The 16,464-nt window shown below is 44.7% G+C and overlaps 1 protein-coding gene and 1 non-coding gene across 2 annotated transcripts in view; both read left to right on the top strand.

Moving 5' to 3' along the window:
* Positions 1–16,464, top strand: part of Cpsf6 (cleavage and polyadenylation specific factor 6) — an 89,260-nt gene that overhangs the window by 61,776 nt on the left and 11,020 nt on the right. The gene's annotated exons all lie outside the window — the stretch shown is intronic.
* On the top strand, positions 9,757–9,898 carry LOC120093975 (small nucleolar RNA SNORA48). The gene has a single exon (XR_005487683.1). It is a non-coding gene; the product is annotated as a small nucleolar RNA SNORA48 (small nucleolar RNA).

Here is a 16,464-nt window from a genome sequence, read left to right as displayed (position 1 = left end):
GGCCTCTCACAGTGCCAAGCCTCAGCTGCTCTCCATGACCCCTCATGCCTTCAAAACAAGTACCACCTGGGTGACTCTTACACACTACCAGGTGCAGCACGAAGTACAACCTTGACTATCTCATTTCCCAGAAGACTTCACCTCAATGATACTGGTCTCTTCTTAATCACTACTAATTTCTTAGCTCCAGTTAACCAGCATCAATTGTCCCAGTAGTTCGTTCTATTTTTCACTCTAAAGCCAGAGCCACATGGCCAAAGCTGCCAAGTTCTGCTGCTTGCTGGAACATGCCTCCTTGTTCTATTACATTATCACCAGCTTTCTGTTTTACATCCCCCTCACTGCCTAAGCTTGGCTATTCTGGAACTTGCTCTGTAGATTGACCTTGAACTCAGAGCTCTGCATGCGTGTCTCCTAGGTGCTAAGATTGAAAAGTATGTCCCGCCATGCCTGGACTTAAGCTGTTCTCTATTAGCACTTACTCTGTGGTGCTCCTTACTTAACTGGGTGGGATCTTGCCCCAACGTCACCAACCCTTTAGTCTGTTTATCTCCTGAAATGTAGGATTTAGCTCCATTGCACTTCCTGGTGCCCTTTTACTCCTTGATCCATACATTTTGTACTTCTTTTCTCTTTAAGCTTGCTACTTTTCATTAAAAATCTTTTAGTAAGAGTGAACTTTAGTAACCACACAACAGAATTTATACCAGGCTGTTTTGAGAATTCATTGTCAAAGCAATTACTCTAAATCTCTTCACCTTAGCCTTCTCTTTGGACAGTGGCAAAAAGCAGCCACATTCTTCACCAAAACATCACAAAAACAGTCTCTAGGCCACACACTAAAAGTCTTGTCCTCTGAAACCTCTTGAGCTAGGTCCCTATAGTTCAAAACACTCAGCAACGCTATCTTCCATGCTTCCACTTAGGACCCATCAAGCCCCACTTAAAGCATTCTGCTGTTCTACAAAGTTCCAAAATCCACATTCCTCCAAACAAAAGCACACTTGGGCCTATCACAGCAATACCCTACTTCTGGTAATAATTTCTCTCTTAGGGTTTCACTGCTGTGAACAAACACCATGCCTAAGGTAACTCTTATAAGGAGAACATTTCGTTGAGGCTTACAGCCTCAGAGGTTCGGACCATTAAGGTGGGAACATGGCATCCAGGCTGGCATGGTTCAGGAAGAGCTGAGAAGCCTTTATCTGAGGGCTGCTAGAAGACTGGCTCCCACATGATTAGGAGGAGGGTCTCATTGCCCACCCTCACAGTGACATACTTTTCCCAACAAGGCCACCCCTTCTCTAACGAGGCCACATTAATAGTGCCACTCCCTGGGCTAAGCATATTCAATCTCTCTCTCTCTCTCTCTCTCTCTCTCTCTCTCTCTCTCACGTTTCCAGAAGACAACTTGAAAAATGTGTCAAAATTATCACAAGGATGCTTTACAAATTTAAAAGCACAGACAACTAAGAAAAATCAGGAAATTCATATATGAAGAAACTGAAAATGTCAACAGAGATTAAAAAGTGTAACAAAGAGCAAAGCTGTCATGAAACTAAAGAATCTATCACTGTACTGAAAATCTTGCCTTAGGGATTTGGTAGCAGATTTGAACAGGCATGTATTAGCTTTGCATAACTATAACAAAATATAAGCATCATTTTTTAAATTGGCTTACAATTTTTGATGTTTCTATTCAAGGTTAGACAGTCCTATGGCTTTGGATCTCTGGCATTAATACTGAATGGCCATGGTGGAGTTCATATAGTTAGGGGCCATCTAGAATAGGCTGAGGCTAGTAGGTGGTCTTCCTGGAGGTGGCCCACCATTTTTGCATGGTGTGCCATGGGTGAGCTTGATGGCAGGGTCCCAAAGAGACTCCATCCCAGAATTGCTTCTTGCAGCTGATATGCCTTTTCGGTCATTATTAACATAATAATTCCTGGGCATTAGCCCACCCTGTTGATCAGATTTCCCACATGTCAACATAAAGATGAACTTCCATGAATTAATGCTGTTTAGATGAATTAATGATTCTATAGAATTCCTTATTTCGATAATTTTAGGAAGAAAGTTTTAAGAGATGGACTTAGTTGCTTTGCTAAAAAGATGTACTAATGTCAGAATCAAGAATAGAATGTGCCCACTCCTTACTAAAAAGAGAAATAGACTTGGGCCAAATTTGTGTTCAAGGAAAAACATTTAGGTCCAAGGATAAAGCCACAAGTGTGCACCATGATAAGGCAAGGCCATGTGAAACTGTTCCTTTGAACTTATAATGAACATATTAGAATGAAACTCTTGCTTTGAACTTAAAGTCAGCATCCTCTGTAATTCCCATTTTATCTCTGAGGTAATTTGCTAAAGAAGTTTTTATCTAAGAAGGTATGAAAAGAAGTAAAGTTGTTGGCTAGATGGTTTGGTTGGGTGTCTCTGCCCCATCTATCCATCCCTGTGTATATGTCTGTGTATGTGTGTGTGTGTGTGTGTGTGTGTGTGTGTGTGTGTGTGTAAGCATGCATGAGTAGTGGTGGAGAGTATGAGACAGGTGCCTGGGCCCAACAAAACTGTGAATGTGTTAATGTGTGAGCATACGAATGAAAATGAAAATGTATTTGTGAATGTCTATGTGTCTGTGCATATTTGCCTGTATAAAACATCTTATTTTCCTTTCCTTCCTCTCTGGTTCACAAATTGTTAAGCAACCAGGGCAGTGAAGGGCTTCTGGCTGCCTGACCAGAGCAGGGAGCCCTAGCAATAAATTCTTTCCCTAATCACCCTGTTGTTAGCAACAAGTGTCAATAGATCCAGAGACCTGTAGCCTCAGAGTCTGGCCTCAGAGTAACTTAAGTCCAGATAGGCATTTGCTATTATAGAAAGCAACTTCTACATTTGCAAGACCAAGTCTTGTCCCTACCAGTGTCCTTCAGGAGGACCCAGCCTAGGCTAAGCTCCCAGCAACACATGTTGAAGTAAATCATCTACACAAGGCAGGCAGCAGCGAAGAGATCAGATGACATACATCCTCTATTCCCTTTTCAGGTTAAGGGAACTAAAGAACTTCCCGTAAGCTGCTTTTCAGTCTCTCCGGTCTTTCAGTAGCACCACACTGGGGACCACATCTTTAATATTTGCACTTTTGGTAACACTCATCCAAACCATAATGAGGTAAAATAAAGATTCAGTGAACCTGCCGGGCACACTGAAATCCCAACTCAGGAGGCAGAGGCAGGTGAATCTCTGTGATGGAGGCCAGTCTGATCTACAGAGTTCTGGGACAGCCAGAGCTACATATTGAGACCCTGTCTCCAAAAAACAAAAAAGAATCAGGAAAACTAACAGGCAACAATTTTTGAAATTACCAGGGCAGAGGAGGACAAACAATGAGGAGAGCCTGTGGCACCAAGGAACTGAACAACAGGCACATTACGGACATGCAGGGTGAGGAGGAAGCAGAGAACCTACTTGAAGATCAGAGAGAGATGGACACACGCACAAAAGGCGCTCGGATAACTTCACAGGAATAAACCATAGTCAGACTGCCAGAACCATAGAGAGGATCTTAAGAGGATCGAGAGAAAACATGTACAAGAGAGGTCCTGATAGATTATGAAATTTCTCGGCACAAACATTGTATATAAGAAAAGAATGATGTGAAATATTCAAAGTACTGTCAGTCAAGAATATACCTAGAAAAAATATTAAGAGACTAAAGCTACTTTGGGAGACCTAGATAAACAGAAACAATTCTTACTGCAATATCACACATAAAATACTAAAAGAAGTCCTTTAAGAGACTTAAATATCTATGAATTTTGGTATCCATATGGGGATCATGTCCAAATACCACTGTACACATGTATAACCAATCTTGCTTTTAGATTAAAATAAATGTATGGGTGTTTTGCCTGCATGTGATTGTGTGTGTCATGTGCATGCCTGATGCCCATGGAAGTCAGAAGAGGTCATGGAGTTACAGATGATTGTGAACCACCATGCGGGTGCTGGGAACTCAACCTGCACCTCTGCAAAACAGTCAGTGCTCTTAACTTCTGAGCTATCTCCAGCCTCCAGCCTTCTTCATGTGTGCATGTGTGTTGTGTGTGTGTGTGTGTGTGTGTGTGTGTGTGTGTGCTCAACACACAAGTATGTACACATGTTCAGGAGCACATATGCCACAACTACACATGGAGATGTCAGTGGACAATTTAAGGGAATCACTTATCTTTCCTTCCTTACACTGTGGGTTCCAGTGACAAAACAGGTCATCAGCCTTGGCAGGAAGTACCTTCACACAATCATTTCCCTGCCCCGAACATGCAGCCAGTCTTAGTGTAGTGTAAGTGTAGTATGTTTGTTTGCTTTCTGTTGCTTTGATAAACACCATGTTAAAAAACCTGAGGGAGAGAAAGGTTTATTGGCTCATACTTTTAGGTAACACTCCACCCTGGAGGGAAATCAGGGCAGGAGCTCAAGCAGGAGCAGAGGCAGGAAACCATAGAAGAAAACTGCTCGCTGACTTGCTTCCTGGCTCAGTTTTAGTTTCTTTGGGGGATGAGAGAGGTGGGGAGGTTGGGACAGGGTTTTTTTTTTTTTTTTTTTTTTTTTTTTTTTTTTTTTTGTATAGAACTGGCTGTCCTAGAACTCGCTGTAGATCAGGCTGCCCTTGAACTCAGATCTACCTGCCTCTGCTTCCCAAGTGCTGGCTTTAAAGGCGAGTCCCACCACCACCTGGCTTAGTTACCTCTTACAGAGCCCAGGCCTACTTGCCTAGGCACACTTCTGTCACAGTGAGCTGTACATCAGTGTTAGGATCCAAGAGTTTGGGAAATAATCCACCACGAAAACCAAGTTCAAGCCAACAAAAATGTCTCTATTCAGAAACTGATATATCAGGGAAACAGCTGGGTTTGGGATCTAAATCATTGGGAGGTGGGGCAGGGGGAACAACACAGCACAAAAAAACCATAAATTAGGTATGATAGGAGCGGCCAATCAGGTACATGCATGTTGTATGTTTCTAACCATTTTTCACACCAGACATCTGAAGTGGGTTACTACCTGTCAGTACTTAGATGGCTTGGCCTGGAGAGAGACCAGCTGCAGGGTTTTAGTCCTGCCCAGATGCTGACCAGCAAAGTGTAGGGTAAGATGATGTTGTGTAAGTCCCTCCGGCCCATTCTTAGAAGTTAGTTCAGTACAAAGTGGAGACTGTGTACAAGATAGAGTCTCTGAAGTCGAAGGGGCCGCCAACATTACCAATCAAAATGTCCCTACAGGCCAGCCTGAGGGAGAAGGTTCTTTAGGTGAAGTTCCTTCTTACCAGGTGTGTCTGTTGCTATCTGAGATTAGCCATCACAACACAGGATCCCGCAGAGATTTCAAAGGTGGATAAGTAAGCTGGGTGGTGGGACCCACACCTTTACACCCTGCAGTTGGGGAGGCACAGGCAGGTCAATCTATGAGGCCAGCCTGGGCTACACAGTGAATTCCAGGACAGCCTGGGCTACACAGAGAAACCCTGTCTCCAAAACAAACAAACAAAAAAACAAACAAAAAAACCAAACACCCTGGGAATCTGAAAAGATGACTCAGCAGTTAAAGCATATGTTGTTCTTTCAAAGGACCAGCATTGGGCAGCTTACATCTTTTGTAACCACAGCTCCAGGGAATCTAACACCCTCTTCTACCTCCACAAACAACACACACACACACACACACACCCTTTAAAATTATCTGTGGCCTGGAAGAAATTCTATTCTCAGCTTCATTTTGTGGCAAATGACTGTTAATGGAAAAACTCCTGGTTGCTTGAGGTGTAGGGAGTAACTTAATGTCGAATGTTCAGCCCTTTTTAGCTGTTGGAACACTGAGGAGGAAGGGTCAGGAAGATACAAAATCTAAAGTGGGAGGGAAGCACTATTTTCTAGGCACATGAGAGTTGCAATAACCGTGAAGTCACGGCAGCTCTGGTTGCCTGTCCTGGGCCTGCAGGAGCCAGACTGTCACCATTTGGTCTGTACGGAGGAAGCAGCCACTGAGTGTTGCACCTCCATGGAAGATGCCGGCTATTGATATATACTTGGGGATTGTGAGTCACTGTCTTCGGGAATGTAGACACTAGTGAGTTTACCAGACCTCAGCCGCTAGTTCTATAGCCTTGGTCATGGGTCATTTACAAATTGTTGAAAACATCTCAGAGTCTTCAAAGTGTAATTTCAGTGAAGCCGTGAAGTGGACACTGGAGAAATAAGCTTTATAGAATATAAATAACTGAATAGGATAATATAAATGAGTGGTGCATCATCTTTTAAATATATTTTCGTGATTTCTGGGACCTGGAAAGTTCCAGATCAAGAATAGATGGCCTCACATGACTGCAAGTCAGAAGCAGCCGGTGAAGCTGCTTATTCTGAAGAGATCGCTTAGGGACATAGCAGCAAGGCACCTGGAGCCAATTTTGTATCACACAGGAACTGTGATTTCTAAAGGTGCTAATTCAGCTGCAGGTGACTTGTTCATGGTAAGATGATGCTGGGAACTTGTGGGTTTCAAATGTTTATATCTGGATTGGTACCCTCCCTTATTTTCCTCCTCTGCTGCACAATTACTGACCATAATTATTAGAAAGTCATGCTTGTTCTTCTGCAAACTCCTCTTCATCTCATAGTCTATGTCTTCAACAAAGGTTCTTATTTACATAGGGTGTCAGTCCTCTGGGCTCCTGCTTCATCTTTTTTTTTTTTTTTTAAGATTTATTTTTATTTAGAAGAGTACATCGTAGCTGCCTTCAGCCACACCAGAAGAGGGCATCAGATCCCATTACAGATGGTTGTGAGCCACCATGTGGTTGCTGGGATTTGAACTCAGGACCTCTGGAAGAGCAGTCAGTGCTCCTAACCACTGAGCCATCTCTCCAGCCCTCCTGCTTTATCTTGAAGCTGCACTCCAGACAGCTCCCAAACTGATGCATTTCCCATAGCTGTTGCTTCTCTTGTTATACTTGTCCTTAGGAAGGGCCAATAAATGGTCCTTTTGCCACCAAGCCGCAACTGTTGCTAAAGACTATGGAAGAGGTTTTCTGCTTGTTTCTCTGTTGCCAGGACGCTGATTGTGTTGTTGTTGTGTCATGCATCAACGTGGTAACCCAGGACTGACCACTGAAAACTGAGGCTCCCATTCAGCCCCAGTGGAGATGACAAAGGTGAATCCTTCCATACCAATCTTGTCCTTTCCCCAACAAAACCTGGAAAGGCCCTCTCTTCCACAGGCTCTCAGCGAGCGTTTCATACAGAAATCCCGCCAAGTTGTTGCAGTAATGGAATAACTAAAGAATTCAATGCCTAACCAAAAGGAAACTCAGCTAAGAGAAGCTGAGAAGGTGGCACAGTTGGGAAAGTGCTTGTCACCCAAGCATGAGAATCTGAGTTCAATGCCCGGTGCCCACATAGAAAGCAAGGCAGGGTGGTGCAAACCTGTAATCACCATGCTGGAAGGAGAGGCAAAACCAGTGGGTTCCTGGAGTTCAGGTCATTGGTAAACAAAGCTAGGGAAATCAGTGAGGTCCTACTATTGCCATCTGACTTCCATAGATGTGTACACACACACACACACACACACACACACACACACACACACACCAGGAAAAAGAAAGGAAACACAAGAGAAGCATAGAGCTACAGACAAGGTTCCAGAGTTTGAGGCCAGCCTGAACTTCAGAGGCAATTCAAGGCCAGCTACTGGAGACCCTAACTAAAAAAAACAGAACAAAAACGATGTAGAAACCAGAGAGAGTTAAGGAGGCCTTCTGGGGGAGGAAGAGGCCACAGCTGCGCTCACCATTGAAACAGAAGGAATCGCCCATTATAGATTGGGGTAAAGAGAAGCTGACCTATTTTTAATTGAAATGTAATGGCCATTTAGTAGCAGAGAAAGTCTACATCCAAACACTCACTGTGTTTGTTTAAGAGTCAAAGCTTCTTACTCAAGGGGAATGGGCAACGACAATAGAAGTAAAGAGGGAGCCCCTCTTGAGGCGTGTGGTCATTCTGTTAGTTCAAAGAACTTCCTGAAGGCACAGGGAACAAGGAAACTCGAACACTGAAGATGTCTATTAAAATTTAAGGGGGGAAAAACCGGATCACTGCAGTTCAGACAGGATGCAAATTACTAAGTGTGAGGTAAGGGTAAGCAGAGACGCCAGGTCCAGAAGGAGGGGGCTCCAGCTCTTCTCAGTGCTCAGTGTGAGGGGCTGCAGAAAACTCAACAAATGTAGGACACCTAGGAGCCCTTTAGGGCACAGAGTTCTGCTTCAGTACGTAAGGAAGAAACTGTGTGCCTCTACCCAGTGTAACACCTTTATCTCAGTTCCCTGAGAGGCCAGGACAAGATTCACAATGGAGAAAAATCATAGGTGTGCAAACTGTAGGAAACCATTCACGCGTCCTGGCCCCCTTCAAAACTATGTAAGGGTTCACAGCAGAGACTCTGATTGCAGAGCATGAGAAGTCCAAACTGCAGCGCGCTGTTTGCTTAACACAGGGTCTCTCCACATAGCCCTGGCCATCCTGGAACTCACTGTGTGGCCTCAAACTCACAGGGCCACCTGTCTTTGCCTCCTGAATCCTAGGACTAAAGGTGTGTGCCGCCACATCTTTGTAGTAAAAATTAAAAGGATTAATTTTTCTCCACATCTTTCTAGTAAAAATGGCGATATATAATAAAAGTTCCATCAATATAACACTCTGGAACCTCTTTAGTCTTCTCTGTACACTTTGGAAAGAGACAGAAACATTGATTAAAATAAATCTAAAAATTATTTCTCCTACATGTGTGGACACAAACTGCATCAAAACCTTGTCAAAGTGAAAAATAGTACAAAATTGTCACTGTTCTGTGACAAATTTCAGTGTGCTGTGAAAATCCTTCATAGGGGCGTAGGAAAGCAGCCACCGAAGGCCAGAGGATGGGTGGGCAGTACCTGTGCTAGAGGCCTCCGCTGACAGAAACAAAGCCTAAACTGAAGAACAGAGACAGCAAAACAACTCGTTAGGCTCCTACTGTGTCCCCACAGTGGCAGGATGTTCACCTGTGGTTCTGAGACGGAGTGACAGGGCCTAAACACAGGGAGATGGAGCTCCGGGACATCGTTAGTCCTCAGATGGAAGGCTCTGCTGGAGGAAGATCCCTCATGACCTAAAATAGCGAAGAGGCAGAAAACTTAACAAACAAACAAACAACCAGCACAGCCAGCCACAGCTCAGTTATGACTTAATTTCATCCCAGTATTACAGAGAAGGGTGGAAACCACCTTCAGTCAGTCACCATAGAGACGAAGTTGCTATTGCAGTTGATATTACAGTTTTATTTCTGGTTACTTAGTAAGCTTAAATGTGTGTGTGTGTGTGTGTGTGTGTGTGTGTGTGTGTGTGTGTGTAAAGTGGATTTGGATTCATATGTGCATATAATTTACTCAAAATAGATCATAAACTCAAATGTGAAACTTAAAGCTTAAATAAAATTTTGAAAGAAAACAGAGCCAAAAAAAATAATCTTTGGACTAAAGTAAATACAGCCCATAAAAGCAAGCTATAGATTAGATCTAATGATAATTAAAAACCTGTCACTCTTCCACAGCTGGTGTTAGGAAAGACAAGCCACACAACAAAAGAGAAAATGTTTACTTACAATGCACAAGGCAAGTACCTGTTTAAGTACTTTAAAAACTGAGCAATAAGAAATAATAACCCCCAACCCCCCTGGCAATGGGCAAAGAGGCACCTTGTTGTTAATGGTGTTGTTCTTCCATCAGTCAGGTAGAGGGTGCAGTCCTATGTTCATCCTAGATTGATGCCTGGCTTGGCGGCCAAACCTGTCTTCTGCCTAGGACTCATTAAAATAAAAACAAATTAAATCTAGGCTTCACAGCCTGGAGGAGGAGGAAGACAAAGATCTGTGGACTGCCATGCCACTCACAGACACACCCTCCCTGGAGATCCAAGGCGGGAGAGGGGTAGCCTGTTGTGAGTGACCAGCCCCACCACCTGGGACCATGCTGGGGTCCCAAGCCAAGCTGCTGCTAAAGGCTATGTCTGAGTCCGTGGCTGTGCAGTGGCAGGAGACTGTGTCAGTGTCCATGTGAACATGGGAATGTACCTGGTCACGGCGATCTGCAAGAACCACATGGATATCCAGGGGCTCTGTATAATTGGACCCACCTCTCACTGGATGTGTCCTTCTGGAGAGCTGGCTCTGTCTCTCACAGGCAGGAGCACTTGCCCGGGCAGCACAGTGAGGCTGGCCTTGGTAGCAGGGGTGTGGATAAGCTGGCCCCCAGGGTGTGTGTGGGAGACCTGAACCCACACTGGTCTGCCATGGGGTGGGTGCAGGGATGATGCCCTGCCTTCCTTGCCCTCACCATCTGTAGCACTTGGGTGAGCTGTCCTTGGGGTCATGACAGCAAGACACCGTTTTACTCTCTCTAGACACAGCATTTGGGAGAGTAGGCCCTGCACTCCTGAGCAGCACAGTAGAGCCAACCCTGATGGCTGGGGTTCAGGTGGTCTGGCCCTGGGTCATAAACAAAGAAGAGTTAGGCTCCCCACTCCTCTGGTCTGAAGTGACCTGTGGAGTTGAGGCTGGGTAGAGGAGATGCTCTCTACCCCCTATACCACCTAAACACCTGAGGCAATCAGGAGCACTGACCCCTGGGCCATGAGAACCGGTAAGTGGGTCTTGTACCTCACCTGGGCCACAGAGTGGAGCTGGCACAGGTGAGTCATTCCTGGGGTTGTGAGAAGAGCTGGCCCAGCCCCCAACAGGCCGCAGTACTCGGGAGAGTGGACCCTGACCCTTGAGTGAGCAGTACAGTAGGGCTGAATCTGGAGGCTTGGGTGTGGGTGACCTGACCCAGAGGGCATGACCCTGCCTCCTGCCAATTGGCTGGCTTAGCTGCCACGGTGCTGGAGAGTTCACCCTAGTGGTGTGATAAAGGAGAGCCTACAGGCTGGTCACTCAGCTACCACTCAGAATCAGATCCAGGGCTCTGAATTGGCCCGCCCTAAAATCTGCAAAGGATCGCCATGACACAGCGCAGCAACATGATAACCAGGAGTCCGATGAGGATCCAATATTGGTGGTGTCACAGAAGCCAGAGATCTCTAACCAGACCCATGAGTCTTTGCAATGAACATTTGCAGGGGAAGATGTGTGGAAGCGGGTTGTACTGTGGGGCACACATACACTATACACTACAGCTCCCATGATGAGATGGCTCCTGTGCTTAGTTGTATTTGTCGGCTGGTTATTGTTTGTGTGTTTCACTTGTGGGAAGGGGAGACTGCAAGGGTGAAGTGCAGATGTGAGGGGAAGGCGAGAAGAGCAGGACCAGGATGATTGGTGTGAAATCCACCAAGAATCAATAAAAGTTTATTTTATTTTATTTTATTTTATTTTTTTGGTTCTTTTTTTTTCGGAGCTGGGGACCGAACCCAGGGCCTTGCGCTTCCTAGGCAAGCGCTCTACCACTGAGCTAAATCCCCAACCCCAAAAGTTTTTTTTAAAAGAGAATAAAAAAGGAAAAGAAATACTTCCTTTGAAGGGACAGTATTTCTATAGACACTGCCAAATAACATGTGGATTGCACATGCAGTCAACATCATTAGCTACTACAGAAATGAAAGTTCGAAACATGACACATCACTGCACACCTGTTCAAATGGCTAGAGTGAAACAGGCTGCATGTGGTTTCAAGCAGGCTGAAAAGTGTAAAAGAACCACTTTTACAGCCTGATGGTGGAAACGTAAAATGCTAAAACACATTGGAGACTGGGTTAACAGTTTCTTTTAAAAATCAAGCATATTGTGATGGTAAGGAGATGATTCAACGTGCCCAGGAATTAGGCAGTGTAACCCTCCTTTACGGGGACTTCTCATCAATGCGCAACTGCCATTTGTTGCTTCCTGATGGCCCCTTTTACCCTCTCGGAAAGGTTATCAAAAGGGAATGGTGGATTCTTCTTTTAAAAATGGGAATTCCTATTTAGAATAAATGGTAAAGAAGCGAACCTAAATGAATGTTTTAGCTTTTCTGAACTGTAGCTCCACCCCCTCCCTGAAGGACCCCAGGTTCTAGCTGCTTCCATCCACACCCACTTGTCTCAGGCTGCTGTCTCAGAGCTAGGTTCTCCTGCTCGCCTCCATCACTCGTTGTTGCCCCACAGAAATCGAAAGGTCAGGTCAGATTTGCCATTACTTTCTGTCTTCCCATATAAGCAATAAAAATAATTTTGTACACTTGGTATCTTTTCCCTCCTCATCATCCCAGAACCATAGTCACACTTAGGAATGTTTATCTATTGCTTCTCTTCAAATTTAACAGTAATTTCTCAATGAATGATTTCCAGTCATTTGCCCCTCTAAGAACCTATGAATCAACCAAAACATGAAGTTTGGACTGGAGACATGGCTCAACAGTTAAGAGCATTTGCTGCTATTGCAGGGGAACTGAGTTTGAGTCTTAGTGCCCATGACTGACAGCTTACAACAGCCTGTCACTCTGGCTGCACAGGGGCAGGGGTGGGGAGTGTCCAACACCCTCTTTTGACTTCCATGGGCACCACCATTCACATGCACATACCCACACAGAGCTGCACACATACACATAATAAAAATAGAATACTTCTTTTAAAAATCATGAACATTCTGCTTTCATTGTAATGATCTTGTGATGCAAATATATATGTTCATTTTTATCTACCACAGAGATAATTGTTGATAACCATCCAGGTGATTTATTTAGTGATTTGTTTATTAATACATTAATGTTGTACATTAATAGAAATGCCCAGCTGGAGAGATGGTTCAGTGGTTAAGAGCACTGACTGCTCTTCCAGAGGTCCTAAGTTCAATTCCCAGCACCCACATGGTGGCTCACAACCATCTGTAATGGGATCTGATGCCCTCTTCTGGTGTGTCTGAAGACAGCTACAAACATAAACATAAAATAAATAAATCTTTAAAAGGATAAAAGGAAAGAAAGAAAGAAATGTTCGAGTTTCTCTAACCACTGTCTTAGAAAGAAGTTTGGCTGAATGCAGCGTTATTGAGTAACTGTAGTAGGAATTACCCTAACTTTCAGGAAAGACACCTTCAGCCCTGTCATGGTTTCAGGTCCTGCTACGTCCAAGTGTGGTGCTGAGCAACTCAGCCAGGGCTGCACAAGTGCTGCGCAAGCATTGACCAGCGAGCTTCAGCCTCAGCCCAGTTCTTGGTTTCCTGGTTTTTAATATTGTAACTTTCATAACTCAGGTTTATATCACATTACTTTATGTTTATAGCTACATTTAATATTTTTGTTTATTGGTTGTCTTGAGACAAGACATAAACCAAGGCAAGTTTAAATACACTGGTGGGCACATCAAAGAGGTGGTCATGGGAAGATGGGGGAAGCTTGTCTGTGACTCTAAGATGCTGCCTAATGCTATCTGCATTCTTAGTTTTGGGGTTGGTGGAAGATAGTGGATCTCCCAAGTAAATAGATTCCGAAGGTTTTTATCTCTTAGTTCCAACACAGAGGTGGGCAAGGAATGGCTCTGCTGGGGGCTAAAAGTAGTTGATTGTGTAAAGGTAAGCAGCCCCAGGCTGTAACACTCCCCGCAGTACTGAATTCTAATCAGGCTCTGCAGGAACAGCTTCTTTTTAGGAGTGTTTGTGGACACTCTAACAAAAGCCATGTGTGGTACTCTGTTAGTACCAGCAGCCCTCATCTCTAGGCTAGTTAGCCTTTATCAAAAGAGTCATGCCTAAGGCTTATGACTTTACAGAGAGTCTCTTCTCTGTGTGCTTTCTGTATGTCAGTGTTTCCTGAACCCAATAAAAGCCTTCCTTGACTACCTGATTTCTGTCTGCTCCTATTTTCTGAATCTGAGACTTTCCCTGGTGCTACCTGTCACACTCAAGAATTTTCCTGCCTTTTATTCTCTAACTGGCAGAGAGAATGACCTTGATCAAGACCCCTAGATGGTTTCTTTTTTGAGACCTCCTCTCAGGATTTCTTCTGTGGAACATTGACTCATAAAGTAAGTATAACCAGACCAAATCCTAGAAGGACAGGAAGACATGTGACTATTGGCACCTTTTGCCTATACTGAAATGGGATGTTTTGAGGCAGGGTTTCTCTGGGTAGCCCTGGCTGTCCTGGAACTCACTATGTAGCTAGACCAGGCTGCCCTGGAACTCACAGATTTGTCTGCCTCTGCCTCTCCAGTGCTGGGTTAAAGGTGCAGTGTGTCATCTGGCAGGCTTAATGGAAGGTAATTTTGCTCTCTTCTCTCTAACAAAGAAGGTCCCCTTAGACAATTCTCCTTCTAGCCCTAATGTCTGTGTGTCATAGGAAGGACTCCTTAGACAACTCTTCTTCTAACCCTAATGTCTGTGTACCATAGGAAAGCAAGTTAAACTGTTCATGTAGAAACCTGTGAACACGGGGTTGGGGATTTAGCTCAGTGGTAGAGCACTTGCCTAGGAAGCGCAAGGCCCTGGGTTCGGTCCCCAGCTCCAAAAAAAAAAAGAAACCTGTGAACAGAAAATAAAATGTACTATTAGCTTAAAGCTTGACTCCAGCAATGTTACCTAACTCCTCAGGTAAGCCAATTCCAGGTGCTACAAACAGGCCCACTCAGTGGGAAGTTACCTTTGTGGAGACAGACAAAACCTTGTGAGGTACCGAGCCTGGACCTCCCATCCTTTCCCAGTCCCTTTTCCAAATCATTAAGGGAGACAGGCCCACTATTGTTTTGACCTAAAAATGATATGATGGCTACATTTCTTCTCCCTCCCCTTCTAAAAGTAATCTGAGGGAAACCTCACAGATTGTAGCTGCTCTTTCAGGTGCCTGTGGGTCCTGCTGACTCCATGAAGTCCCTCCACAGTTTCTTTGTTGTGCTCTTTTAGGCCTACTTGCCTTGGCACCAGCCGTGTTGCCTATGTCCACACTATCTAAGGCGTCTTTTTAAGAGAAAAGGTGTAAATGTTCCATCTCCAAGATGTGTGACCCCCACAGGGCCTTGTGCCGATGGAGTGTGGGATCACTTTACCGTGAGGAGGAGCTCACCATGAGCAGAGAACAGCCATGTGGTTTGCTACCATTAGCAGCAGACTTCTGTAAGACGGAGGCCAGCATCTTTGCTGCTGGTGATAAAGAGGGGGACACCAAGTGGATTCACCACCATCTTGCTGAGTGTAACCACGTAGTATAAAACAAAATGACCTCGTCCATAAAGCTTCCAGATCTGACCAAGGCCTCTAGGGCTTGCTGTAACCCTTTTCATGTTGGACTAAGGAGGTGACACAGATGTCCAAAGTGCTCTTTCCTCCTATTTTTGATGTTTAGTTGTGTTTTAATTTTGATAGGATGTTTTATATAACAAAATTTACTGGTTTCTAGAGGAGACAGAACTAAGGGGTTTCCCAGTCCCTCATACGGATAATACGTAAATACGTCAATAAGTCACCATGCGTGTACATCATGCTTTCTTCCTATCTGAACAATGACAAATGCAATGTGCCTCCAACACTGGGCCCCTAACAAAAGGAGCTAACGCCTTTGAGATCTGTGCAGGTCCAGGGTTGAATCTTGGTAAAACAGGTCCCAATGGGGACCCGAGGGATAAATGACCAGATGCTAGACAAGCTTCCAGAGGGCAGCCCCTGCAGCCAAGGCAGAGTCAGCTTAAGAAGAGGCTGGAGTCTGGTGCCTCTACCTGCGAGGGAAAGTTATCCCTGGCCCCAATACTCCATTGTTTCACACCTGTCAGCTTTTGTTCCAGCCCTAAGACACCCTGGGGACCCTTGCCTTTGCATTTCAGTTATAGTAACAAAGAGAAGTTTTTGCATTTTAAAGATTTATTTATTTATTTTATGTATATAAGCATACTGTCGCTGTCCTCAAACACACCAGAAGAGGGCATTAGATCCCATTACAGATGGTTGTGAGCCACCATGTGGTTGCTGGGAATTGAACTCAGGACCTCACTGAAGCAGCTCTGGAGGTGGGATTTGGATTTCCTGCTTACAACTCAAGCATGTTTGTCTCAAAACAACCTCAAAACCCCTGTCGTCGCAGTCTGGACCTCTGAGTATGACACAGAAGGAGCAGTAATATAGCCCCAGGGTAAAGGCGTTGCGCCCCTGGGACAGTGAGTGGCTAAACTCTTCCCAGCACAGGTTGCTATCATTTGCCTCTTGATTTAGAGACCTCTGTGGTAAAACCCAGCTAATGGCCTGCTCACCTGGAGAGGACAGAGAGGGGTTTCTGCCAGGGTGAGCATTGGTAAAGCCCGGACTTTGGTTTGTCATTGGAACTTAGTCTACCCCACCCCCAAATCTCACAACAGATTGGCATCACTGTGTCTCGTAGTATTAAAAAAAAAGAAGAAGAAGACAAATGTTAGAATGTGCAAA

This window comes from Rattus norvegicus, chromosome 7, assembly GCF_036323735.1.
Source record: "Rattus norvegicus strain BN/NHsdMcwi chromosome 7, GRCr8, whole genome shotgun sequence".
Taxonomy (NCBI): Eukaryota; Metazoa; Chordata; class Mammalia; order Rodentia; family Muridae; genus Rattus; species Rattus norvegicus.
This window is presented reverse-complemented; position numbering and strand designations above follow the sequence as displayed.